The sequence below is a fragment of the Solea senegalensis genome, linkage group LG1 (assembly GCF_019176455.1).
Source record: "Solea senegalensis isolate Sse05_10M linkage group LG1, IFAPA_SoseM_1, whole genome shotgun sequence".
Taxonomy (NCBI): Eukaryota; Metazoa; Chordata; class Actinopteri; order Pleuronectiformes; family Soleidae; genus Solea; species Solea senegalensis.
The window spans coordinates 28,965,642-28,993,594 of NC_058021.1; the positions used below are offsets into that span (position 1 = coordinate 28,965,642).

Consider the following 27,953-nt stretch of genomic DNA (forward strand, 5'->3'; position numbering starts at 1 on the left):
AGATAACACGTAAGCTATAGGCAAAGCTCAAAAGATGGAAGGATCACTTTAACGAAATCTTGAAGGGACCAACCACACGTGCAGACACTAGAGACAGACCTTGACATCAACCCCAACAACATCACGGTTTGGGAAGTGAAAGGACCAATAAGAAAAGCTTAAAAATGATAAAGCACCAGGAGAAGATGTCCATGCCGATGCACAAGAGAAATCAGAAAGCGTAACAGGATATCCAACACCATCGGCCTTAAAATAAACGAAGGAAAGACCCAAGTACTACGAGACAAGTAACAACCACAAGTAAAAACCCCATCACGTTAAATGAAAAAACTCCTGGAAGAAGTCAAGAAATTCACTAGGCAGAAGAAACATGCGAGAAAACATGGAGGCGAACTGTGGAAAGAGAAGTGAGGAGGCGGGGCTTCTCCCTCAACGACGCGCCAAGAGTAGCAGCAAACCGAACCAGGTGGAGGGACTTCTTCATGCCTCAAACGCCACTTGTCACGGAGGAGGATTGAGTGAGTTGCAATATACTGTACATATACAGTATGTAACATCCACAAATTATTTTGAAATGATTAAAAAGACGTGATAGTAAGATCCAGAAAAAGCAAAAAGGAAATCTTGAGATCTGTGACCTACCCTGAATTTTAAGTGAGCACAGGTTGCAGAGCGGATCATTAACAGTTTTCATGGCTCCCGGCCTCTTCTGTCTGTCCATGGTTTCCAATCTGAAGGGAAAGGTCAGTGAGAAGTGGTACTGCAGGTAATTTATCAGCGCATACATGCTCATATATGATAAATTGTTCAACACAGAGTCGTATACTGTACACAAAAGGGTGTAAGGGGATATTTACAGCCATGTCGAGCAGTATTATTCTCTGGTAGCACTCAAGATCAACAATAAAACAAAGAGTGTTCACAGCTTTAGCACTTTCCCCTTTGAAAAGGTCAAACATCAAAAAGCTGCTGAATGAGTGACACTGACAGATGCTGTCAGTCCTAGTGGGGGTTATACTGCCGGTGGTGAGCAGAGAGAGGGGGGGTTCAGAACGGGAAGAGACAGCTGAGCAGGCCTGATGACTCTAGAGTCTGAACAGCTGAGACCATGAAGGTCCAGGCAAGCAGCGGCTCCTCAGTCACCTCTGGGACTCAGTTTTTTGATGAGGAGAGCCTGTCGGGAAGAGGAGATGAAGTGTGTCTGCACACACTCAAGAGCTCATTCCTTAAGCTGAGCAGAAGCTTTTACCCAAATCTCCACACAACTGACAAAAAGCTGAGAACAAGAAAACCGTTTCCTTTCTTTTCTTTCCCAGGCATGCACTTAGCTAATAAACATCTGTGGTCAAAAAAGAAGAGAAATGATAGCAGGCTGTGTGCTGTATCTGGAGAAAACAACACACAACAGCCCCACATTATCACAAACAAGTGGTTCTGCATCTATTTCACCCCGTAACGCTCCACAACGGCTCGTGCTATCTGCAGCAACAAGCGTGGTAAGATTACACAAACTGTGGCTGTGCGGTACCTGTGCTTTTCGGTTCAACGGTCAAACAATGGAACAGAACAGAACTGAAGAAACACAACAAACAACGTACGATGAATTCAGGGAAACTGTCCACCGTGAGAAGCCGCTGCTCCTTCACTCCTCCTGGCTGATTTTTCAGAGGCAGGAACGAACAGAGCCCTGAGACATACTTCATGGTTGAGAATCAAAGGATCTTGGGGGTACTCGAATGCTTAAGCTTTCATCTCCACTGTTCTGCTTAAGTAAAGCCGTGAGTGAATGATGGGAACACTTGGCTCAGGGAGGAAAGGAGAGTTGGGATGCACCGCAGCTCTGCACTTTCTGAATTTAGCTCAAGAAAAACACAAAAGTGACCTTTTTTTCTTTGAAGCTCTCCCTTGACAATAATATTTACACCTATAGACTGAACACCCCAAAAAACAAACGACTCTCTCAGGACGGTCTCCAGAGCCACAGGTAGCGTGGGATGTAAGTGATCTTAGCCGGGCCCCTCCCTGCAGACCAGATCACCTCAACACAATAACTCACCAAGGGTCAAACTGAGCGCTCGATGATGTGCTCAGTTACTCTCCTGCTGCAGAACATGACCTTTGTCAGCCAGCACTGCTCCACTGGGCCCACTGTCCTTCCTCCTGATAGCTATCTCGACAGCAACATCTGTTTCCAGGCTGTATTTACTAAACTGGGACAGGAGGCCAATCCAGAGATTCCCATGAGGCTCCCTGTTGGGTCTGAGGGGAACTTCAGCATCCACAATCCATTAAATGAGGCATGTAAGACATAAATGAGTGCTTCAAGGGTCTTTAAATGAGGTTGTCATATAGTGTATGGCGTGCAGTTAAAGTCAAGAACATATTAGGGACACTTTCTACTTTTACAACCCCATCAACATGCTGCACACGCGGTGAGTGAAAGTGCCAGGCAGCGGCACTTGTGAGGCTCGTGCACAACGGCTGCATGTGAACGTCAATGTTGACATCAGGTCTGGTTGAAACAATCTGCTCTTTTTTCATTTGTTTTTATTCATTTACAAACATTTTGAAGGGGGAAAAAAAACACCCTCTTGACAAGTGTGGTAGTACGAGTTACTCCGTGTTCACTGCCATCGACCAGGAACCAGACACTCCCTGAAAACATGGCTGCCAGCAGGTACACAAGAAAAAGCTGATTTTAACCACCTGATTAAAAATGTAGACCTGTTTAATTCCACAGTATCTAAAGAATATCTTCACTGATATTTAATCCTAAACCTAACCCTAAGCCTAACCCATAGATAAAATCACCAATTTTAAATCACAGCACACAGGAGTTGTTGAAACACTGCTGCCACCTTTGGTAAGTTCAGATTTGTAATTTTATGACTTTAGTGTTTGAAATCCTTTAATTGGATTTACCCAAGTGACACAAACTTAGCAAACAAGGCAGCAGAAAACCAGCAGCTCCTGTGTCCCTGCAGGCTAAAAACACTGATATTCTGTATGGACTTTGGTGTAGGAGACTTTGGTGGTTTAAGTTAACTTTATTTTCCTTTAAAAAAAATGAAGGGCAAACATATAAATGTATTATTGTTCCTTTATTTATAAAAAATTGTGGGTTTTTTTTGGTTTGCTTGAATTATTATTATTTTTATTTTTAAATTGTGAAAAAATTAGTTTTTGGGATTTAGAGTTTGACATTCCACAACATTTTGCCTTTGACCCACTTACTTGATTGTGTCATGTGTTAATCTTCAGGAGCAACTCATACAGTATACACCCACTGTATGTTGTTGCAAAACAAAACAAAGTGTTATTGATATGAGGGTCAGTGTGACTGACTTCATAATACAGGTACAAATGAGCGAAACTAGTCAATTTACTTTGATAACATATCGAGTGAGTAACACTTAAAGCAAGAAGCTGTATTTTTGTTTTGTTCATAAGAAAGTGTGTTGTCCTTGGTGACAGTCGATCTCAGCAGTACTCGACTGCGCTTCCAGAGACGAAGCGGCTGCTCTGGACGACCATCTGGACACTGGACGTGTCGCCACTCAAAGGTGAGGGATCATTTTCTGGGGATGCATACTAACGAGAGACAGGGTGATGCAAGAGATAGTTGTTGGTGAAAACAAAGAGTTTGCTGCGCCGTGTGTCTGACTGAGTCCTGGCTGCTTTGCTTGTTTCAGTGGCAGAGGCAGTTGAGTCCGTGTTTTTATCCAAAATATTCTCCACTCCATCTGAGTTGGGTGTTTTGAAACTGTGGGATGAAGTGGAACCAAACCGGCACAAAAATGAACCAAGGCCTTTCCTGCTAATCACTGCTAAGGACCAAAGGGAACACAAATGAATAATAGATCAAATGCTTCAGAAAGCTGTAGAGACACAAGACATAAGGATGACAAATGCTCCACCATCAGCCGTGGAGGGTCGGCAACGCAAGACCAAACACAGCTCTCGGACCATACCATGAGATAATGAGCGGACTGTCCGATAAGAGTGAGGAACTCTGATGTGGCAACACTGTCTGTGAAAAGCGTGTTGTTTTCAAAACATGAAACACACACTCTTGAGTGCAAGCATGTTCAAATGATACACAAAACATCTGGGCTTGGGGAACATCCGTCGGGGTAAACAGTGGTACGGACCAGGATTGTTTGTTTGCTCTTTGACGTAAAGACACAATAAAATAGCTGTTAGAGCATCAGCGTCGGCTTTGACTCGTTTGTTTGTTTTTTGTATGTCGACCATGTGATAAACTGCTGACTCGTCCTCTCACCAAATGCAATCTGGGATTGGCTCAAGCTTCACTTTCATCCTTTAAAGCACCAATGAGATTAATTCACCTGGGGGTGAAGTTGCATATTGCAACCAACCAAATACATTTCCATATACATGTGGAACATACATTAGACAAGGTGTCTAAAAGGTATAATGGCCCTTAGTCCATTTTCAAGGCTGTGGTATAATAAAGCTATAGTGTGACATTAAAATGTCAAAGAATTTCTTTGTTTTGTTTGTCATCAGTGTTTCGAGCCAAGAAATTCTGAGAAAAGACTATCGGAACAAATAGTTCAGTCCATCAAAAAATGACTTTATATGTTCTAATCTTACAATGAAGTGAATCAAAAGTGACCAAAAACAGAACTTAAAAACACCCCTGTGCTGTAAGAGTAGGACGTAGTAGTATGTCTGAGGTTGTGGGTTCAAATATTATGATGAAATGATGTTCTTCAGTTCAAGATTCAATGTAAACAGTCAAAAGCTTGAAGAAAACCAGACGAACAGGAGAAGCAGGTAGCTCAGTGGATAAAACGCTGCCGTGAAGATCTGATGTCATAGGTTCAATTCTTATAAAGATCAAAGACATTTTGAAGGTCAAAATACAAAGAGAAGATTAAAGGGAGACAAAAAGTCCCCAAAGCACCAAGAATTCATGGTGTGCTGGGTTTGTTCGCAACCAATAGGATGATCCTGTGCACAAGGTGGCAAGTTTGAGTCCAGAAAAAGTGACAGTTACACACGACAATGTCAAAAAGAAGAACAAATAAAACTTCAATCTGTAAATTGAACCCATCTATCCTTAATTAACCACTTAAAAACTACAAGACCAAACTGTAGCTCAAAACAGTGAACAGTCTAAAGGACAAAGGTTGTAGGTTACAATCTTTTCTTTTTTTTTAACTTTAAGTATTTTCATCAATACTGATCTAAAGCTCTATGAAAAATGCCAAGAAATGCACAATGAGACCATCAGACAAATATCTCTGTCCTAGTGGAGATTCCTTGTATCTCTAAGGTTGTAGGTTCAAATCAAACAGTGTAGTACATTATATGCAATTTTAAAACTTCAGAGCTAAAAACAGAAGATAAATTTACCAACAAAATATATCAATGTAGCTTAGTTTTATGGACCAAACGATTAATCGAGAAAATAATCGACATATTAATCAGTTATGAAAATAATCGTTAGTTGCGGCTCTAGACAAGGCCTTTGTCCTCCTCTTTGTCCCTTTGTCTGCAAACATTATAGTTATAGTTATAGTTTTTACTCTTCACTGTTTTGACAGTTTACATTTGGACAGTTGTTTACTATACTATGACATTATTGACAGTAAGAAGACATTTTTGAGCGTTTATATTTAGACAGTTGTTGACATACTATACTAGGCCAGTTTTTGAAAGTAGGAAGACACATTTTTTGACAAAATACTACACTTGGACATTTTTGGTAGTTTATATTTGGACCGTTGTTGACATACTATTCTAGGACATTAGTATGGAGACAATTTTTGGCGACATACTATACTAGGACACTTCTCACAGTTTATATTTGGACAGTCTTTGTTGACATAATTGACACTAAGTCAGTTTTTGAAAACAGTTGCATTGACGACACACACGTACACGGTTAGACGCTGATCGCGTGTTTACTGCGGAGCAGTGACGTCACATTAGCAGCAGCAGCAGGTGTAATCTGAACACCTGTGATCCGATCACTCAGGTCGGATGTTAACAGTGTAAACAGTGCGTCAACAGCAAACCTAAGGACGTGTGTGGATCGTTTAGGCAGCAGCTTGTTGCCGCTGCTCCTCGTTTTCCTCCTGTTTCTGTCTCCGTGACGAAGCTCCGACTGGTAAACTCCAAATAGGTCGACACAGAAAGGAGGAGTGGAATGTACCAAGGAACGGAAAGTATACCATGGCCTTCAAATCAATGCACTTGATTTACATAGTTAAAATCAGCGCTTTGAGCTCACATGGACACAGAAGCTGCTGGTCTAACACAGCTTGTGATACTTGTGTAAAAGAGTTCAGTTTCCAGTCAGAAAAGCACTCAATTAAGTTCTTCTTCTGATACAGGGTCGCTGACCCCCGCTGAGAGTGCTGCAGCACCCCCTACTGACCAGGGGTAGCACACACAGCGTGTAAATAGTAGGTTGTTTTTCTCCTTTTTTGAAGCACAAATTTAAAAAATAATAATTTTTAAGCGTGAATGATAATTTGGTTGTCTGATAATATATTAAAACATGTAATCATGTAATCTGCACTTAGTCAAGTGGCTAAAATCCAGTTTCCTTTTGTGTCTCATGCTGCGTTCCAGCAAAATACCGCGTAGAGCGTTGTTATTCCGGGGGTGAAGTCACTTCCAAGATTCAATGCAAAAGAAATGCAGCAGTAGACCGGGCCCAAAGCGATTAGGTTATTGAATCAGACTCATACGTGTGTTTTTATTTCAAAACAAACTATTAAATGCCTTTTGAATGTGTGTGTCTGTGTGTGTCTGTGTGTGTTTGAGCAGGTCACAGAGTTTCCAAGAGCACAGAATTATATTAGAATCAGATTATGTCACCTTGAAGATACAAAGAAAGATACAGTCAGCAAGAAGAACAAATGACCAAAGGTAAATAGAGAATGGAAAGTGGTCATTTTATTTTCATCAGGGCGTGACAGGGTGGAAAGAATTAAATGCAAATATTTACTTCGCGACCTGCACCTCCATTTAAAAGCGCATTCTCTGTCCTCTGCTGGGACATGCGGGTCAAGGAGACACAGTGATGCTGATGTCTTTGCAGCTCGTGGATCTAGCCGGTGGCGAGGGGAGATCTGTCTGACTTTGGTGTGAATAAAACATGCCATGGCATGTTGGTAGCGACGGTCGAGGAGGCCCCCTGCATTATTCATGGAGAGCAGCAGGCGGGGATGCAGTTTTTTCTTTGGGGCACTGATGAGGAGGAGTGTTGTAAAAGAGTAAGAAGAGGAGAAGGAGGAGGAGCAGCGGGGGGGTGATACTACGCTCTGCAGGGGTATGAGAAGGTGTAAGGGTGTTGTCAGGCTGCAAAGACCGGAGAAGGTCGTCCACACAGCAGCTGGGCTCCATCGCTTATCGTCACCTCGAGGCCGCACTGACACACTGACAACCGTCTTCCTCTCCATACTGTAAACTGCAAGAGTATCTGTGAACAGCAACAACAGAGTTTTGACACATTAGAAGAGCTTAACGATAAAGCTGGTCTTCTGTTATCAGAGGGAGTTTAAGAGAAGAGACAAATATTTAAAAATAAATGAGCAAATAGCATCAGCAGAAGCCAACTTTGCATGTTAGCCACGTCAAACAGCAATTCAATTCTTGTATAATTAAAACAAATATATATATATATATGAGATATATATATATATATATGTGTGTATATATATGTATATATATGTATATATATATATATACATAAACACATATATATATATATATATATATGTATATACATATATCTCAATGTGTGTGCAGTCTGTTGTGTCAGAGACTGATGTGGAAGTGTCTACAGCAGCGCTGGTGTTATCCCAACCCCACTAACCCCAGAGACTGGGCTCTCCCATAAGAGCTGAATCAGTGTTTTCCCTCTGCAGCACAGAGCGTAGCAGAGGCGGCGACGCAGAGGAAATGTGTTCCAGTCAGCAGCTCTTCTTCCAGTCAGGGAGAGAGGATGACAGATATACAGAGCACTGAGCCAAAGCTGATGCTACTGCACCACCTGCAGGCTCCACACCAGACCAAGTGTATGTGTCTGTGTTTGTATTTAAGGGCTCTTTAGAACCTTTTCAGGCATTAACGCTGACCTTGTTAGCACTGGTAGTCCTCATGGGGACCAAATCCTGATGAGGCAGAACCTGATTTTCTAAGGAACCGGTTGAGATTGGGGCTAAAATTTGAGTTGTTAAAGTTAGGATTAGACAATAACTGGCTATAGTCAAGCTTATGGAAAATGCTTTGTGTGTTATTAAAATGTGAAGTGGGGAAAAAGTCAGCATTATCTTGAGAAATGATCTTATAAATATTCTCCTCCAGGAACATTGTCGCTGTGTCCATAAAAAGAATACTGTGACAAAGAGAAATTAAGAGGTGCATTAGAAAATCATTAAGGTTTGAATTATAAATTGCACAGATATCAAATTTTATTTATTTTTTTAACAAGACGGATGTGTTCCAGTTTGTAGAAAAGACATTTTGCAGGTAAAACTGCAGCTGGTGTTCATTCATTCCTCTCATGACACGCCCTGCAGAGGAATAGGTCAATGCACTGCAGCTGGTGAAGCCACTGCACTGCATCTGTGCAGCCTTAATATCAAATTGTAAAAATAGACTGAGGGCTTCAGCTACTGTGTATTTTTTCCTTTTTGATTGTTATTGATCTGTAAAATAGTGGAAGAAATAAGAGTATGACTTTGTAAGGTCCAAGGTTACATTCTTAAATGTCTTGTTTCCCCCACTTCCAGTTTCTCCTTTTCAAAGAACTCTGAAAGTTAATCTTCTAAACTTAGACGAGAACTTGAGTGAGGTACGGACCTCACGTGCAAAACCTCCTCACCCAGATTTCCCATGAAGCCTGGGTGTCTTCTGCTGCGCCCTTTCTAGTAATGTAAGATAATTCTGAAGCACGTAGGAGGTGAGAGGAACGGTGTCACTGGTGCCAACTGAGCTTGATTACAGTAATGTGAACGCTCAGAGGCAGCTGGAGCCACTCGGCTCAGGCTAAAGTCAGTCACAGAGCATGGTTTATAATTAAATATGAATACTCTCCATCCATCTTTGGAGGGAAACTGTAGAGCCAGCCTTTGATTGAAAATAAAGACCTTCATTGATTTAAGTGATAATCAATGCCAAGATATGTATTTAAAATATGATCAATGAATGTTTCAAATCGATAAATTAGGACGAGGATTCGGGCCACACGATTCTTTTGTGAAACAAAATTTAAAAAATAAAAGAATTCTGAGGGAAAAAAATAGGAAAAGGTTAGAATTCTGACTTTATAAATCAATCAATACGGAAGAAAAGGGAGCTTGAATTTTTTCCTAATCCTCTTCCGTAAATAAAACTAAATTTTCTCATCAATAATACGTGTTTTCTACCTTTCCACACTGTCTTTGATTTTCCAAAGTCGGCACTGTAAATTACACTGTATACAACTGTGCAGGACACTAAAAACTGAGTTGGTAACCCGCTGTGAATGAATGAATGATTGAAACGGATAGTGGAAGTCTAACCATGTCACTGATGAAAAAAAAAAAAACGTATTTCAGATCTCATCCAGCTGAAATCTGAATCTTTTAATGAGGACTGAAACTGAGCTGATAAACACATCAGTCAAGTCGAGTCAAATTTATTTACAATCACCAGTGACGTCTTTAGTTTTAATGTGAACCTTATTAAGTGTCCAATGTGGTCTTCTGTTGCTGTAGCCCATCTGCTCCGCGTGCTGTACGTTCAGAGATGATCAGGGTTCTAGCCAGGATTTTATTTTAGCATAATGCAGAGCTTTGGAAGGATTGGGGTTGAAAATGTTAATATAATAAAGAATAAATTCCACTAAAACTATTTTTGCCCTTTTAGGACGCAAATTGTCCCCTTGAACCGCATTGGTTATTTTTGACTGATTTTGGACGACATATTATGCTATGACTTTTTTGACCGATTTTGGACGAAATACTATACTATGACTTTTTGACCAATTTTGGACGACATACTATGCTATCACTTTTTTGACCGATTTTTGACAACATACTATACTATGACTTTTTGACCGATTTTGGACTGCATACTATGCTATGACTTTTTTGACCGACATACTATGCTATGACTTTTATGACCGATTTTTGGACGGCGCATACTATGCTGTGAGTTTTTGACCCGATTTTTGGCGCTACTACCTGAAGTTTTGCGACGAAGCCAACGGGCGACAAACTATGCTACTCTTTTCGATTTTTGGGCGGTACTATACTATGACTTTTTTGACCGATTTTGGACGACATACTATACTATGACTTTTTTGACAGATTTTTGACCACATTTTATTGTATGACATTTTTGACTGATTTTGGACGACATATTATGCTATGACTTTTTTGACCGATTTTGGACAACATAATATACTATGACATTTTTGACTGATTTTGACCCCATTTTATAGTATGACTTTTTTTGGTGATTTTGGACGACATACTATGCTATGACTTTATTGACCGATTTTGGACGACATACTAAATCACATTACTGTGCGTCTGTGTCGTCACTAACCACATGACTGCGTGTCTGTGACATCACCAATCACATGACTGTCCCTCTGTGACATCACTAACCACATGACTGCGTGTCTGTGACGTCACTAATCACGTGACTGTCCCGCGTGTATATTGTCATATCTATTTTCGCCTGAAACCATAATAATATAGTGTCTGCATTAATATTAACTTTCTTATGAAAGAATGATTTCATCGTGTGACATTTAAAACAATAAACTTTCAGAATGTACTTACTCACAGTTTCAGATTCACTAACGCTCCTCCACAGCTGCTGCTGCTGCTGCTCTGCCACCACGTGTGATGCAGGTTTGTATGTGAAGGTTGCCAGATTAGCAGCAGAGCATCCCCCAGATACCTGTCACATCTGTGTGTAGTATTACCACTGCCCTGCAGGTGGGGCTAAAGGGTAGACCCAAAAACTCACAGCAAACAGCAGAGATCTGTCTTATATACACTGTGCAGGTCAATTAATAATCAATATGAGACAAACCACACTAAAGGAGAGGAAGAGAAGAAGATGGACACAAGCCTGCCTCATTAGGACCAGGTTTTGGTCTCCAGGTGGACTACTGGTCCTGACAAGATCAGTGTTTATGCCAGAAAAGGTAGCAAACACACAGAGAAAGAGAGACTGAGTAGCAGAGTAAATATAACATGTCTGTGTGTGTTTATCGGCTCATAAAACACTCATTAAAAATACTGTGTGATGCTTGTTAATGAACTGCCTTCAACAAAACACACACACACACACACACACAGCCGCTTTAAGGAAGGCAGAGAACTTCACTGCAGGTCATTTGGGGACACAGCATTACAAACTGATAAGTACGGGTCGATTTAATTAATATTTGTTTGCATTTAATTGTAAAGCATGAGCACAACACAATACGCTGGATATTTTAAATGGTGATTTAATGATTGTGCATGTTTCCCTTTGTTGTGGCCCACAGGTTGCACGTCCAGACACCTCACCGTCTCCTAAATCATCCGTGTAATTGCACACGTTGGCAGTTTGCCTCGCACTCGTTCAGCCAAACCAAAGCGCATGTTACCTTACCGTCTGTCAGGCGTCAGTCTGACTGGGCAGACATGTAAATGTGCCGGGTGAGCGCTGTAGCTAAGCTGAATGTATTCCAGCTCTTTGTTTCAGCCGAGCCTGGAATCCTGCATGACAGCGACATTCTCAGGTGCAACGTCTAGGTTTTTGCACCTGGAAAGTGAGGAACTTTGACCTTGTTTAACCCTGAAGCGACGCTAAAAGTTGACCTACAGAATGACATGAATTATAACACAATTAGAGAGAAGAGAAACTATTTTTTAATCTATCTGTTAACGCACAGTGGAAGAAAACTATAACTATAAATGTCCTGTTTCAATATACAGTATACACACTTCCTGTACGTGTATTTCTAACAATTTCACTTTGACCCCGGGGGGGGAGTGACCTTTGACCCATGACAATGACAGCAGGGAATGCAAGAGTTTAACTCAAACCTTTATCTTCACTGTTTGAGCAAGACACCGCGGTGTCAAAGGTTGACAAATTGCGGCGATTCTCGTCGACGAGGTGAGAGCGAGGCCACAGATACATCATCTCTGACTATGTGTGTGTGTGTGCAGTTATGACAGTTACTGACCCGGGAAGGTATGACAGGAACAGACCTAAAGACTAGACCTAAAGTGGGTCGAAAGTGAATTAAAAACGTTAAAATAAGTCAACTTAATGATGTTTTTATGCAAATACAACATAGAATGATTTATAATATATAATATTTATAATGTCAATTCCAATTTTTTTTATCAATATTGAGATTATGATTAAGTTTGACAAAAAACTGACAATAAAGAGCGTACGTTATGAATAAACTTTATCAAATCTGCCTAGAATTCACAAGAAAAAGTCTTTGAAAGGAAGAAACTCCTCGACAATAACCAGGTTTTTATAGTCGTCTGTACGTTCAAAGGTAAATTTGCAGTTAACCCTTAGGACCCAGGTGCATTTCGACTGCTTTGTTCAAACGTATACAGAGGCCACAAGAATGTGCAATATACGGCGTCTTTTATCTTTTTTCAGCACAACTTAGACCATACGTCGCAGTTCAACGTTCGCTTGGCTCATTTTTCAACAACAATGAAAAAAAACATTTTGTGACTTCTGCACAATTAAATCACTGCTAAAAATAAATCATAACTTTGACTCAACAACACTTAAGAAGGTGAAAAAACAACGACATTTTGTAAAGACTGAATATGTGACCTATAAGAACACCCCGCCCAGGATGTCCATATAAGGAGTTGTGTATTATTCCCACGATAATTTACCATGGGTGCACGGAGACCTGGTCAGTTATCGTCTAGTGTGGGCCGGGTTAGAGGAGAGAAAAGCAGTGAAAAGGTGCCTTCATTTCAAAACCTGAAGTTCAACATTAAAGAAAAAAGATATTTTTCCATCTGTGTGTCACAAATTCTCCAGTTTCACTCGATCTTGGGATTTTCCAGCTTTAGCGTTTCAAGGCTTGACTTCACTGGTGTTTGTTTTACCTAAAGCACAGATGTGAGTGTGCACCTTTGATTAACTTTTACTTTCATGAGTGTGTGACAGCGTGTTCATTACTGGGAGTCTGCTGGGAACTGAGCAGGTGAGGACATTAAGAAAAAAACAAAAAACGACTGATCATCAGTGGGAAAGTTTGGACCTTGTTGGGTTTTTTCCCCCCGGCTCATAAGTCATCATCACCGCCGCCGCCGCCGCCGCGTCCACTTCAGCCCAAAACCACCGAGGAATGAGGGGTCTCCGCCAAGGTGGGAAATTTCATCTGTGACTCACATTCCCGTCGCTTTGTCAGATCAATTTGAGTCCTGAGCTGAATTAACGATGTTCTCAATAACAACAGAGCGGCCGCAGCCAAGGAAAGAATGAGCCCAAATTGTTTTGAGGAAAGACATCAAAGAGGCGCAGTGCACTGGAGAGGCTGGGTCATCTCCAGAGAAGTGAAGAAGGCTTGGCAGGGTTAAGTTTCCCACCCGGCGGTCCCACAAGAGCATTATTGGAATGTGAACATACATATATATATATTTATATTTATTTATATAGATTTGAAGAAGCAATTTATTTGCCCTGGTGCTGGAGGATGATGTAGAGCGGGTAGAACACGGCACAGTTTTCGTCATTCCACATGTCTCGTTACGGTTTGTCTGCAAGTCGTCACACACTAATGTCTGGATTTCATAATCCTTAATCTCAACAGTGTGATTCGCTCGCCGTGTTTGCTTTGCATGAAGTTGGGTTTGGCTGAAGGTTTAATGTGGGAAAAGAAACGTATCTTTGTTTGTGGAACTACCGGCGATACGCTCTAAGACCGCCGTGTTTGTATGACTGACAGCAAGAATAATAATAGCAATAATGAAAATAACTTTATTGATATAGCACCTTTTAAAAAAAACCAGAGTTTACAAAGTGCTTTCACACACCAGAGAGAAAAGCCTGAAGCCAAACAAGAAAATAAACAAAATAAAGCAATTAAAAACAAGGTTTATAGGTGCGACATATCTGTTGTTCGTGCCAACGTATGTTGCTATGTCGTTGCTTCTCATATTCTGTGAAATTGTTTTTTTTTATTTATATTTAAACGATGCATGCAGTGAACTCAAAGTGACACCGTTCATTTCCTGCCAACACGGCGGCCTCACTTCAGTGACATTTCAGTTCCCCTTTATGTTCACGTACACCGTTACATGTACACATCAGGGATGAAATGAACGGGATTCACAGGAGATTTTACAGCAAATAATATTTTATTTTGAAGGGGTGACCAAGTTCATGGGAAGCCACCGGAACATCGCTCAAAAGAGCTTGTGTGTGTATATGTGTGTGTGGAGAGAGAGAAATAGTGGATTTAATCAACCCCAGATGAGTGAGGAGGCCAGACGAGCGAAGTCATTGTGTGTGTGTGTGTGTGTGTGTGTGTGTGTGTGTGGTGCAGTGCCCCAACAGTCTCGGACCCTGGGTCGGCACACACACTCGAAACTTACTCTGAAGTCACCACCTGAGAATGTGGTGACAAGCAGCACCTATGTATGTGTGTGTGTGTGTGTGTGTGTGTGTGTTTGAGAGTGTGTGTGAGAGAGAGAGTGATCCATTCTAAACTCCAATTTTTTTGTAGAACTGGGAATTTCCATTGTCTTTTAGAAAACATTTATTTAAAAAGCAAATTTAATCCATCTCTGACAGATATAATGAAGTACAGATTAGACCAAATTTGATTTTGGTTCTCTTGGTTGGATTTGGAGAGGATTAAATCCTTTTAAGTTCTTTTAAGGCTTTTTTTTTTAAAAAAGAAAGAAAGAAAAATGTTGAATTTTCCAGACATTTCTATGTCGGCCAGGAGTGAGTCATCAAAACTTCAAGGTTTGGAAAGGGCAGCCACTGACAAAAACATTTCCCAGCATGCCTTGGTTAGTCACATAGCAGGATGATGGATTAAAAGCTCGTCCAAATAAATACATGAAAACAAATTTCTTGACTTCCCAGGTTTGGCGATGAGGTTTTTGTTTTTCAAACCCTTATTTATCCAGAGGAGGTTTGGTCGCGCAGCACGGTCACTCTTTCTCAACAATGCTGTGATTCAGAGTCTTAAAGCTGCACATTGTTGGTCGTGTGACCACAGCCTCCTGCTGTCAGCTACTGGGAGCAGCCCAGTATACAACCACAGCCTGCTGCTTATCTGAGCCGCACGGGAGCTCAATGTCTTGTTTGGAGGCATCTGCTGAGGTTAGGAAGCTGTTGCTGCTTCACGTACGACCAGATACAGTGATACCATGGACGGTTACACTTTAAGTTTAAGGCCCCTGTAATAAGCACTAATTGAGGATTAATAACACCTTATATGAGGCCTATAAACGTAAATAAGTGTTAATTAAACTGTTAAATAAAGTCTAAGTAGGTGCATATACCTGTGACTAAGATGTTTATTTACAATAAAGTAAGAGTTGTTAAGAGTAATCGACATAATTATAATACTTATGATAATTTAGGAGACACTTAAAAATATGGAAAGAAATAAGCCTTATATTTCACTAGAGTGTAGAAGAGGCTCCTAAATAACTTCTTTATGTTTCTAAGGTCATATAAGTCGGTTATTATGGCGCTAATTAAAGAGAAAGAGAAAAGATCCTTGTAATAAGCAGTAATTAACAATTAATCAATTAATTAGACCTTATATGACGCCTATAAATATGAATGTCCTTACAAGTATTCATTAAACCATAATTAATGTATTTAAGACTCTTCGTACCTGTCCTTAACATGACTAAGATGTTTATTTACAATAATTAGACATTATAAGGATTAATCATAGAGTCATTAACATCATTATTATTATTTAAGAGAGTAAAAATTATTTCCAGATGGAAAGAAATAAGGCTTATATTTCACTGGAGTGTAGAAGAGGCTCTTGCATAACTTCTTTATGTTTTTAGGGTTTCTTAATTAGGTTATTATGGTGCTAATTACTACTTATTGAAGTGTTATTGTCTCAGTATGGTCCTCTGATATAATCTTAGATGAAACGCTGCAGATGACGCACTCCAACATGACGGTACCTTTACTAATTTTAATGTATTGCCTTTAAAAAAGTCTTTCTTCCAGAAAGAGAAAAGATCCTTGTTTGTGATCTGGCCCCGACCGGGCGCAGGCCCAAAGGGCCGAGATACAAGGACAACTAAAAATTAACTCAAAGAAACCACGGAGAGACGCAAAATAACTACAAAGAGGCAACAAAATGAGCACAGAGAGATGGAAAACAACCACACAAGAGATGCAAAACAACCTCAAAGAAGAATGAAATGACCATCCAGAGAGACGAGATGACTACAAAAGATGTGGCCGCATCATTTGTGTCTGTTTTCTTTTTTGCCACCACGCGCACATGTCTTTACCCAGAGGGCCATTGTTTCATTATGTGTCCAGGCCTGATGTTTAAGTGTCTTCAGAGCTTCTTCTTTTGTTTCTCCTGGCGTTTGCACGTCGCGTCGCAGCAGACGAACCTCTGACATTGACAGGCAGCGAAGTGTGTGCGCGTTTGACATCCAAGGAATGAACAGAGCGCAGAAAAAAAAGGGAGCTCATTTTTATCTTAAATTCACATTCTTTGTTTTGCATTTTTGCAGCGCTTGCTCACAGGCGGCGCTAATCTCTCAGACAAATCAGTGTGAGAAAAGCTCGTCTCGAACCACGCGGAGCGGAGATAATCTCCGTTCACAGTTGATGTATCTGGAGTGTTTCTGTATTTCCAGGAAAGTGGGTAACTGTTTGGTGAAGTATCTGGAATATGCCATCGCACAAAAATAAAGTGCATCAGATGTGACAATCGCCAAAACGGGTCACAGTTAGCGGCGATGCTATCGGGCCTCCTCCGCTATCTGCAGCTGCAGCTTCAGCCTGCGTACATTATCAGAGCTCGGTGAACCCAACGTGAACTTTACACTGGTGGTGTGCGATACCACTTACAAGACAGTAATTTGGTTTTCTTAATGTCCTGGAAACACGTTAGTCTGACTAAAATCGAGCTAGTCTTAGTCGGACTAACATACTTGGATAATGTGATTCATGGTCTAATGACTCCTAGGATTTTGGACCAGAAGTAGAAGGAGACAACGAACAAACTGCAGCTTTAAGTTGCCCGAAAATCAAATTGTCATCATGATTAACATGTACAGCAGGTGCACACTCGCAACTCAAAGTGGTTTACAAATGCATATAATTACATTAACCACAGAATAAAAGCAAGACATTCAAATGACATTAAATCATAAGAGATACAAGTGTGATTTGTCTATAAAAGTGTGTTTAAAAGACTGAATTGATAGCTATGATGACCCAAAGTATAAATGACCTCAGTGTTCCTCGATCCTGGTCCTGCGTCCTTTTAGACGTTTCCCTGCTCCTGCACACCGGATTCAAACGGTCAGCTCATCAGCAAGCACTGCAGAAGCCTGATAACGAACCATTAGAATCAGGTGTGAAACATGCAGGGCTGTGGGTCCCCAGGACCAGGATCGAGAATCACTGCATTAACTAAACCTAAACTATGAGTCAGACTTAAATGTCACGTATATTACTCATTTAATAGTCGATCAGTTTTATCTGGATGGGCCTGGTAGCATCGTCCATGAGTCAGAGGATTCCTGACACGGCCGGGTTTCAGATCTCAGTGACCTTTTGGACGTTTCGAATGAAATGCCGCAGTTCACCTTCATTTTAGTCGCAACTAGCGTTTGTTTGTCGCTCTGCTCTGTGGAACAACATTGAATGTATTTTAATTTTATTAAAATAAAAAAGAAAGGGAAAAATGCAAAGAAATGAGAAAAATCTTGCAGCTAAGTTAGAGACGGTAGAAGGTAATTACGAGTGACGTGACGTGTGAAGTGGAAAAATGTGTTAATTCGATTTATAAAGTGCATTTTCGGCCATAAAACACCTATTTTTAAAGACAAACTGTTGACAGAAGATCTCGAGCTGCACAAAAGGACTTTTATTTTCTTTGCACTGGGACTTTTTAGCAGTGGTGTATAGGACTGGACGGGCTGGATGAATCCTAATGACTTTGGTGATTTCAAATTAGTCTTTAAAGACATGAGGGTTTACACAGCTCCTTGTGCTTGTGTGTGTGTGTGTGTGTGTGTGAACTCAAACCCACTCGTTTTCAAATTCCTTTTTCTGTAACAAATGAATCTCTATAATCTCTGCAGCAGCTGGCGAACGTAAGAGAAGGGAGCTTTATTTATTCTGTCACCCGTTTTTGGATCTCTCTGCACGTCGCCGCTGACATGACGGCAGAAGAAAATTCTCCCACTTCAAACAAGCCGGAGGCCGCAGAGTGAACGGCTGTGAGCACAAATGAGGTTTTTACATCCGACCTGAAACATCGACCTGTCTTTGTTTTCCCTGCTTCTGACATTGTTCCGCTGGACACTTAACTCAAATATTAGAAGCATCAAAGCGTCTCTAATACAACTCCAGTGGTGGGTTGTTTGCTCGCGCACATGTGCCTTCAATTTCGCTGACCTGGGTTCAATTCGCTGCACATGAAAACAAGTTTTATACAATAACATCTTTGGTAATGTCTTGTTCTCATTCAAACAGTGGATAAAGCTTTTTAACCAGAGTGCCTGAGCACGTCAGAGTTTACGAAAACTTTTCATCTGACAATCCCAAAAAATAACAATGACGCTGATTGCTCCATTTTCCCCACATTATCTCACTTACAGAGTTGGAACGCACGGAGATAAATTGAGTCTTTATCGTAATTGCAGTTTATGGAACGTCGTCTTCTTCTTTTTTCCCCAGCTCAATTTTTGATGTCAAATTTCATCCGAACCTCGTCCCTGTTGTCAATTTCCTCGTTATTGGTTGTGGCGTCTGTAGACAATTAGCCCGTAGACCCCCAAATAATCTGGTTTATGAGACTTCTGCTGTCCCTCAGCGTCACATTCTGTTGTCGAGAGCACAAAGACTGTTTGTTCTTTTACGTGTTCGCTGAAACTGAGTCGTGGGGATATCAAAATGAAATTTTCATTTTCATTTGCATTCGTCGTTTGAAAATCAGCCCACATGTTTAGCCGTTAGCCAAACTGCCACACAAAGAAACACTGACACCTTCAACACACGGGTCATTTGAATATCTCATGAACATGATTTACATGCAACACTGATCAAAGGGAGCGCGGTGCATTCACACCGTACACGCCGCACGGTTTCCTGCATCCAAGGCTCGCCGTCGCCGCCGCCACGCACCACAAGAGCTGCTTTAACGAGACACAACGTTCAAAATAGGAACAGAGGTTTTCAGACGCTGCTGCTGCTGCTGCGTTAAAGTACAGGGTGTGAGAGAGGGAGGCTGTGAGGTCAGAGGTCCAGACGATCTCATGAGAGGGAAGCGACTGTTACTGCAGTCAATCACACAAAAACCTGTCTTTATCTTGATTTAATCCGTCTGAAACAAGCAAACCTACCGCTGTGGTGATGAAACTTCACTTGTTGGTTTCCCTTTTGATTGTTGCTGTGATGATTCTACACCTTGATTGGAGTCCACCTGTGGTAAATAAAAGTGATTGGACCTCATTTGAAGAGGCACACGCTGCTGTATAGAAGGCCTCATAGACAACAATGCATATAACCACGCACGGAGGTGAAAGGAACTTCCTGAAGAGCTCAGAGACAGGACTGTTGGAAGATTACTGTACACTGAAGGTTCCCAAGAGCACAGTGGCCTCCATAATTCTCCAATGGAAGGAGCACTGGCACAACCGGGACCCCTCCAAGAGCTGGTCACCCAGCCAAACTGAGCAACTGAGGGAGAAGGGCCTTAGTGAGAGAGGTGACCAAGAACCAGATGGTGATCCTGTATGGAGATGTGAGAAAGTTCCAAAAGGACAGAAGCCCTCCACCGATCTGGGCTTTATGGTAGAGCCTCAAAAATGTTCTAAGGCCGATTTTCGTTTTTAAGCGGAATCAGAGGTTGATTTTAAACACATAAAGAATCTGCTTTGATGTTTCGGTGCAGAACAAACAAACGATGTCACAAGCCGCTCACAAACAATAAACATGAAGGTAAATTAAGTTAAGAAACACGAATGGGACCAAAAAGAGACAATACATTATAAAAAAACATTAATCTTAAATATAGAAAAATAAGACACGATATATAGTTTGAGTTTGTTATAATATAATAATAGTAATAAGTAACGTTTGTAGTAAAGTGTTTTCAGCGTACGTACGAAAGCAAAATCCCTGGGTTTCGTATGTACTTTGACCAACAGAGTCCTGTCTGAGATTGAGGCAACGCAAACACAATGTATGAGGTCAAACTGGGGTCAAAGTAAAACCTGAAATCACTGTGAAACATTCAAATAAATCTGAGATAAAGCACTCTCAGAGCCTCTCTTTTTGTCACTTTTTACATTTACATTTAGCATTTTTCTACTGTATTAAATGTTTTTTATCATGTGTGTGTTCACAGCAGTTTGGACCCAAATGCAGGACAAACGGCACAGATAAGGGTTCGATATTCTCCTGGTCAGTGAACAGATGACCAGTCCAGATCACGCAACAACGGGCAAAAGGTCAAAGAGAAACTAGGAAATGCAATGCGTGGAAAACTATCAATGACGACCAGACAAAATGGTGAGGGTCCACTGAGGTATATATAAGCTATAGATAAATGCATTTAAGCTAAGATAAACTGAGGCAATGTGTGCTTGGGTAACTGGTAAACGATGCTAAGCCAAAGTAAAGTAAAAACAGTGAAGGTATGCTATGCTAAGGTAAAAAAAAAAAGGAAAACCAAGTCAAGGTAAGGTAAAAAACAGGTAAGGTAAACTAAAAAGAAAAAAAGGCTAAGCTAAGCCAATGTAAGGTAAAAACAGGAAAAGGTAAACTAAGCTAAGTTAAGCAAGGTAAGGTAAACTAAACTAAATTATGGCAAGGTAAAAAATCAGGTAAGCTAAACTAAGCTAAGCCAATGTAAGGTAAAAGTAGGAAAGCTAAACTAAGCTAAGTTAAGTTAAGGTATTAAGCTAAACCAAGTTAACCTAAGCCAAAGTAAGGTCAAAACAGATAAGGTAAGCTAAGCTAAATTAAGCAAGGTAAAGTAAACTAAACTAAATTATGGCAAGGTAAAAAAGCAGGTAAGCTAAACTAAGCTAAGCCAATGTAAGGTAAAAGTAGGAAAGCTAAACTAAGCTAAGTTAAGTTAAGGTATTAAGCTAAACCCTGTTAACCTAAGCCAAAGTAAGGTCAAAACAGATAAGTTAAGCTAAGCTAAGTTAAGTTAAGTTAAGTTTAAGACCGGTAACCTAGACAGAGAGGAGCTAAATTGAGCATTTTCAATGATAGTGGGTAAAACACATCTGAAAAGAGAAAACAAAATCATTAGAAAATTAAACAGAAATCGTGAATAAATTAATAAACAAATACAATAATCCCAAATAAGAAAAAAAACAAGTGTTATAAATAATTAATAACAATAATAAATACTTCAAATATTATATTATATATTATGAAGACACAGCCTACCATGATTTGCTTACATCTTAACCACAAGTTCCGTTTGAAGGCACGTTTTAAAACCATAAAGTCTGCTGCCAGAGGGCAATTTCTGTGGAAACACTCGCCTTCCAGAGAACACAGGGAATAAGTCTGGGCTTTTTCTTTTCAGCAGTGTCAGGATATACTCTAATACAAAAGATCATGTCTATTTTAGATTTGTTTTACATTATCAACACACCTTGTCATCAAATACCACTGGTATTTTCTCTGGGGATAATGGAACCTTTCTCCCATAGCTGTCGACTTCTGCAGCCTCATCCTGTAAACAATGACTAATCTGAAGGTCATGAAAACAAAATCCCTAACAGCTTACAGTGACTCATCTCATGCACACAGATATCTGACACCCGGCTGCAAAAAACAAATCAGACACCAGCGGCACACAGAAATGTTGTTTTTCAGGGATTTCTTCTGGAATGACTGGACTGAATATGGTTAGATTTGTTTGACCTTGCGAACGTAGACGGTAACAGACACGGAGTTTTATATAAAGTCTGGTTTCTGTCTCTTTTAGAAGCAAAGGTTCAACGTTGCTTTACTTTATGCACAAATCAATCTGCTTTATTGCAGAGAGACACTGTCTTTAATTACAGAGTTTAAATCCTGCAAAACAAATTGCATATCATAAAGGATCCAGATTTTAAAATATAAATGTGTTTTTTGTACTGAACAATAAACTGGAGATAAATGAATAGAAAACACTGAAAAAAGAAACAAGTGTCATTTGTTATATTATATAATAATTATGAAAATAATGTGAGCTGCGGCTATTGATCCAACTAAATGTACTGTGTATGGGAGAATTTGTTCTCCAAGCATCAGATTAAGAAATATCCTAATTAAAATTAAAAACAAACAAAACTTCAATAACAGTGTTATCTCTCCAACACAATGTGTTTACAGATGCAACGTCGTTGTAACTGTAAATAAATAATCCACAGACGTCGCACTCAACTGTTTCATTTGTAATTACTTTCTACCGAAGAAAAAAAAAGAAATAGTTCCCTTTGGAAATGACCCAGAGTGAAGTCTGTGATTATCCAAAGTGGTATTGTGTCTGGAGAGATCATTTTCTGAGGCAACATCAGTAGAAACAGCGTATAAAAAACCAAAATATCCCCAGAGCCTGAACCAAATCTGTTTTCTGTCTTCATTAAAGAAAAGTATTGTTGTTTTTTCACGTCTTACTTGATAGGAAACTGGTGCTACTCAACTATTATACTACAAATATACAAGAAGTATGTTCTTACAGTGTATAATATGCTCAACAAGGACAGAAAGTACACAGAAAAAAGAGAAACGTCTTGTTATCACAAACTGTATGAACTACACTCATGGTGCTCAAGCTGTGGTGCGTGTACCACCAGTGGTACGTGAGGAAAATGAGAAACACTGTTCTACTTTATATACCAAGGAAATTGGAGGTAGAGTGTGTAGTGCCGTGCCGTGCCGTGCCGTGCCGTGCCGGATAAGGGGCTTAAACCACAGCAGGAAAGAAGGCATCTCTGTCACTCACTGCAGAAGCTCACTTCATGCCTGTTTTTTATTTCAATTGTAGATGCTGAGAAACTATCAGGACAAATACCTCTACTGTCTCTGATTTCCTGCTCTGCTCAGTTTCAGTGTGCCTCTCATAGCGACGCTAACAGCGCTTTGGCGACAGACGTTACACACTTTAAGTGAATCATGAAACAGTGGATTGGCAGATCCACAAGCAGCTTCACAAACAAAAAACAGTCACAATGTGAGGCCCCAAAAAGAACTCAACCATGTAGAAGCACAAACTCCCGAATAAAAATAAAAAAAGAAGCTGTTTTTTGTTCCTCACTTCCACAGATTGATGGAAACCGACCGCTCCGTCTTTGAGAGTCTCTGCTTGTTTGCAAATTTGCCAACATCTGACACCAATTTACCAGAACAAACCAGTCCCGGATACGACTATTAACCATAGCTGCAGCCGGCTGCGTCTCCTCTGAGTTTCGTGGCTCTCACCACTAACCAAAGATGGAGGATGAGCCGCAGGTCCGAGCTCCTCCAGACTGGCCTGACATGTTCCAAACACGACTGCGCTGGCTTGTAATTTCAAGCGGCTGGCGTGACCTTTAATCATAATCTTGATCTACATCCTTTTATGCCGCCGCGTCTGTCGGTGGCCCGGTGCTAATTTGAGATGTCAGAAAAAGGTTTCACCCTGATCTTTGTCCCTTGTTTGGTGCCATTTTGGAGATGACGTGATTGTCAGAGGCTGCAAGAACGAGCAGATGTGAGAAGATGGCTGTGAAAGGACGAAAAACAGCCATACAAGGTAGAATAATAATCCAGGACAGATCCTCAAAAATGTACTTTTTCTTCAGAAACCTCTCGAATGCAATGTGCATAAACTGGAGGTTGCGAGTTCTTCTTCTGGCCAAGAAAGAACAGAATGCATCCATTAAAAGACAAATATCAAGAATAGCAAAGTTATTGCCCAAGATACATGTGACTGTAGAAGCACACTGTCATACAGAAGTGGAGCGAGGGTGGTTGAGACAGACGGGTGCTTTCCTGGTTATTTTTATGTGGTTGGGGAACTGAAAATTCCCCATTTTTATCTCCAGAGAAGAGAAGCAACAGAAGCCGTGTCTAAACAATATAATATAAAGAATAATTCAGTTTTTGTTTTTTTGCAAACGCTCAAAGTGATTTGTATTTCTTCTATGTTTACTCCTATTATACGGTCAAATGCACAGAGTGTAAATTCTCCTGCTGCAACTCTTTGACATGAACAGTATAATAACATACACATGATCAAACACTTTAAAACGACACTAAAACCCAGAACCACGCGCTACAATTACACCACACACATTAAGAATCGGCACATCATAATTATAAAAACATAATCGGCACAAGAAAATGTGAAACGACACTTAATAGTGCACTAAAAACACAACTTACAAGTCAAATAAACCTAATATACCTACGTCATACGTTACATTGGATAATTGCAGTGCAGTTAAACACACACTAAATAAAAATAATAACATGAAATGAAATAAAAGGTGACCAAAATTAAATTTAAAAGGGTGTTCTGTCTTATATTTTATACACAATTGAACAAAGCCTATAACATAAGATTATTTTAATGCAGAAATTAAACCATTTAATTCTTTTTTTTAATGTGAAACAAGTTCCCTGATTTCAGTGTTTAAACTTCATCCTGGTGACTGGCGGCCTTGGAAAGAAAGGATATGCAAATCATGTGACTCAGCAAAGTGAGTCAGATGCTGTGCTATGCTGTTGAGCAAGGCACAACCGCTTCATTCTTGCCCTGGACCTGAGGGGCTCAACGTATGTGTGTGTGTGTTTGCTTGGATTTGTTACGTCCTTATGAAGCATTTGTGAGGCACTGGTCGAGTTTAGGGCTCACATTGGAACTGTGGTGAGGTTAAAGTTATGTAGGCCGTCAATGCCGGTCTTAAAATGGACAGAAATATGATTATTCGTGTGTGTGAAGCTTCAAATGTTTGTTTACCACTGTGTAAATGTCACCTCTGCACCATGAAGCAGCAGCAGCAGCAGCAGCAGCAGCAGCAGCAGCAGACTGAGGTGACACGGTGGAAAGTTTCTGCAGCCCTTCAGGTCGTCTCGGTGCTGCCAAATAAAGTGGCAAAGTTTATTCATAGATCATGCTAATGACGAGGAACAACAGCCTCTGGCTTTATTATACCATCTGCTCTCTGTGCCAAAAGCCCCAATGAAGGCCCTTTTTGTGGATGTTTCACTTAAAACAACAACACCTCTGGTCCATTTACTATCTTGAGATAACAAAGTCATTATAGCGCGTCGTCCTCCTCGTCAAAAATCATTATGTGAAGACAGGAAAAACAAGGCAGATTTGAGGGAAAAGAAAGAAACCTTTAAAAAAGCTCGTCTCATAAAGAAGAACGAGCGAGCGGCCGAGCCAAGCTGTATTAAAATAGGGTGTATTTTCAACAACGGTTGCATTTTAATAGGGCCAGAGCGTGGCATATTGCAGATAGCTGTTGAATTTTAACTGCCGTGTTTAGTGGGGAAACATAACGTTCTGCCATGGTTACATGGATGCCAAGAGCCCCCCCCCCATCAGCGCTTCCATCCCAGCCAACCTGGAAGTGTTACACAAAGCAATCGAGCAAATGAGAAGCACACATCTATGTGAATAAAGTTCTTCAGTGGTTTGTTTTCTAATGTTTGTGCCACTTTGAGGAACATTTTTTAACTTTATTTCATATATTATCTTGATTTCATTTGCTTTGTAGGGACCAGATGTTAAAGGTCCAGTGTGTGACATTTACATTTTGGTGATACTACCCATAAGTATGTAACACCTAAGCCACAAAATGTGTGTCTGGACTTAGGACTTAGGATAACTTTCAATAGCTGGCAGTAATTTACAATTGTACTGCATGCTAAAATAGTGTATTAACAATTTAAAATGAAGAAAAACAAGGTTTTAGTTAGAAAAATCACTGAAGTTGTACACAAACACCAGATTTTGTGTGTTAAATTAGAAATTTGAACAGTATACAACATATTTAAAGTAACATTTGTGTTAGGCGATGACGTGTCCTCAGAACATTTTGAAATATCTTCAGTGATAACAATGGTACAACCAGAATGTTCACAAATTTAGATTGACAGCTTTATGTTTGCATGTTGTGTTGTGGCCTGTTGCACCACCCACCCAACAGAAATGTTGCAGGACGTAAAAGAGCTTGTTCCCCCTCTTTTTTAAAAGAAACAAGGGTCTGCAAGGTCTGCTGCAGAAAACAAAAAAACTTAAGCATAACGTGTAAAGCAGCTTTGTGACCCTTCACTGAGGGTCACATGAGGAGAGGGAACCAAGTGGATGAGATGATGAAGATCATTGATGTTCTATCTTCTTCTCCACTTTCCATTCTTCTGTCTCACCCACCTCTCCTTCACTTACCCCCTTCCCTTTCCCCTCCTTTATCTCGTCTCTCCTACCCCAACAGGTCAAGGCAGATGTTCAAACGCCGCGTGTGGTTCTGTCAGAGATGTGCATTGTCACATGATGAAACAAGAATGTGACTTTGCTGAGACTCACCTGCACGAACCCTACAAGGTTTTTACTTTCATGGCCAATCAGAAGCCTGAAATAGATTTTTCACATCATAAGACAAACAAAACAACGACTGGCTCGAGTCTCATGTCACCGTCTTTGTTCTTTTTTTGTTTCCCCCTCCACAATGTTCCCGATGCATGACAGTTTGTATTCAAAACTGCGATCTTGGACGTCAGTAGCACATTACACAATCTGGAGCTGGATGACATCGAGAGTCACAGCCAATAAATTCCAGATTATTTTATGTCCGATGACAGATGTTGAATAACAAACAAAGTATGAAGAAATCAATGAAGCCCTCACTTTTTTAAAAGAGAAAAAGAAGAGGAAACTTTGGTCCATGGCGTGCTGCAGCAAGTCCCTCACCCTATGTTATACCGGCTTTCCCCCCCCCCCTGCGCGGAGCACAATGAACAATACAAGAATCCTTCATTTTCATGACTTTGATACAACCCTGTTTACCTCAGTGTGACAGAGCGTGGGAGGACACGTTGACTCGCCGCCAAGAGGCCGAAACATTTAATAAATATGTACATGCACCTTGGCCAATTCATGTTGTAACTGCAAACATGTGCCAGTACAGGCAGGAGTTGAGCAACAAGGAAAAGACACTGAACCTTCACCTGTGGATGCAGCGGGTGAAGCCGGGGCAGTCAAATCAGTTCCCCCTTTTTCACCATGACAAGCAAAAATAAGACAAATGGCAGCGTGACCCCACATGTCGGCTCGACCACCAGCTATTTCAGAGCTACATATACAGCGCTGAAGTTTCACAAGCTGTGTGTCGGACAGCTCTTTCTAAAATAAGCCTGATAAAGGATAAAGGCAGGGAAGGCTCCCCCCCCTCCCTCCCCGATAACGTTGTTCCATTCAAAAACTGACCGCGCAAATGAATGACACGAGGCCCTGTGTGGGGCCACGACGTGCTGCAAAAAAGGCAGAGGAGACGAAGCAGGTAAAGCTGTTTAAATAATGTTCCTTTAGCTCCTGTGATTATTGGATTAACTGCAGACAATGTTGCTGAAACACTCGGCCCGTGAAGAAATGGTGAGATTGTGGTTGGCGGTGGTGATCCAGACACACCTCCATCTATCTATCTATCTATCTATCTATCTATCTATCTATCTATCTATCTATTTTATTTGAAGTCCTGAGAAAA

The 27,953-nt window shown here is 40.6% G+C and overlaps 1 long non-coding RNA gene across 1 annotated transcript; it reads left to right on the forward strand.

Moving 5' to 3' along the window:
- Positions 1-3,148: 3,148 nt before the first annotated feature.
- Positions 3,149-4,205, forward strand: LOC122786122. The gene is made up of 2 exons (XR_006362405.1): positions 3,149-3,563; positions 3,693-4,205. It is a non-coding gene; the product is annotated as an uncharacterized LOC122786122 (long non-coding RNA).
- Positions 4,206-27,953: the final 23,748 nt, after the last annotated feature.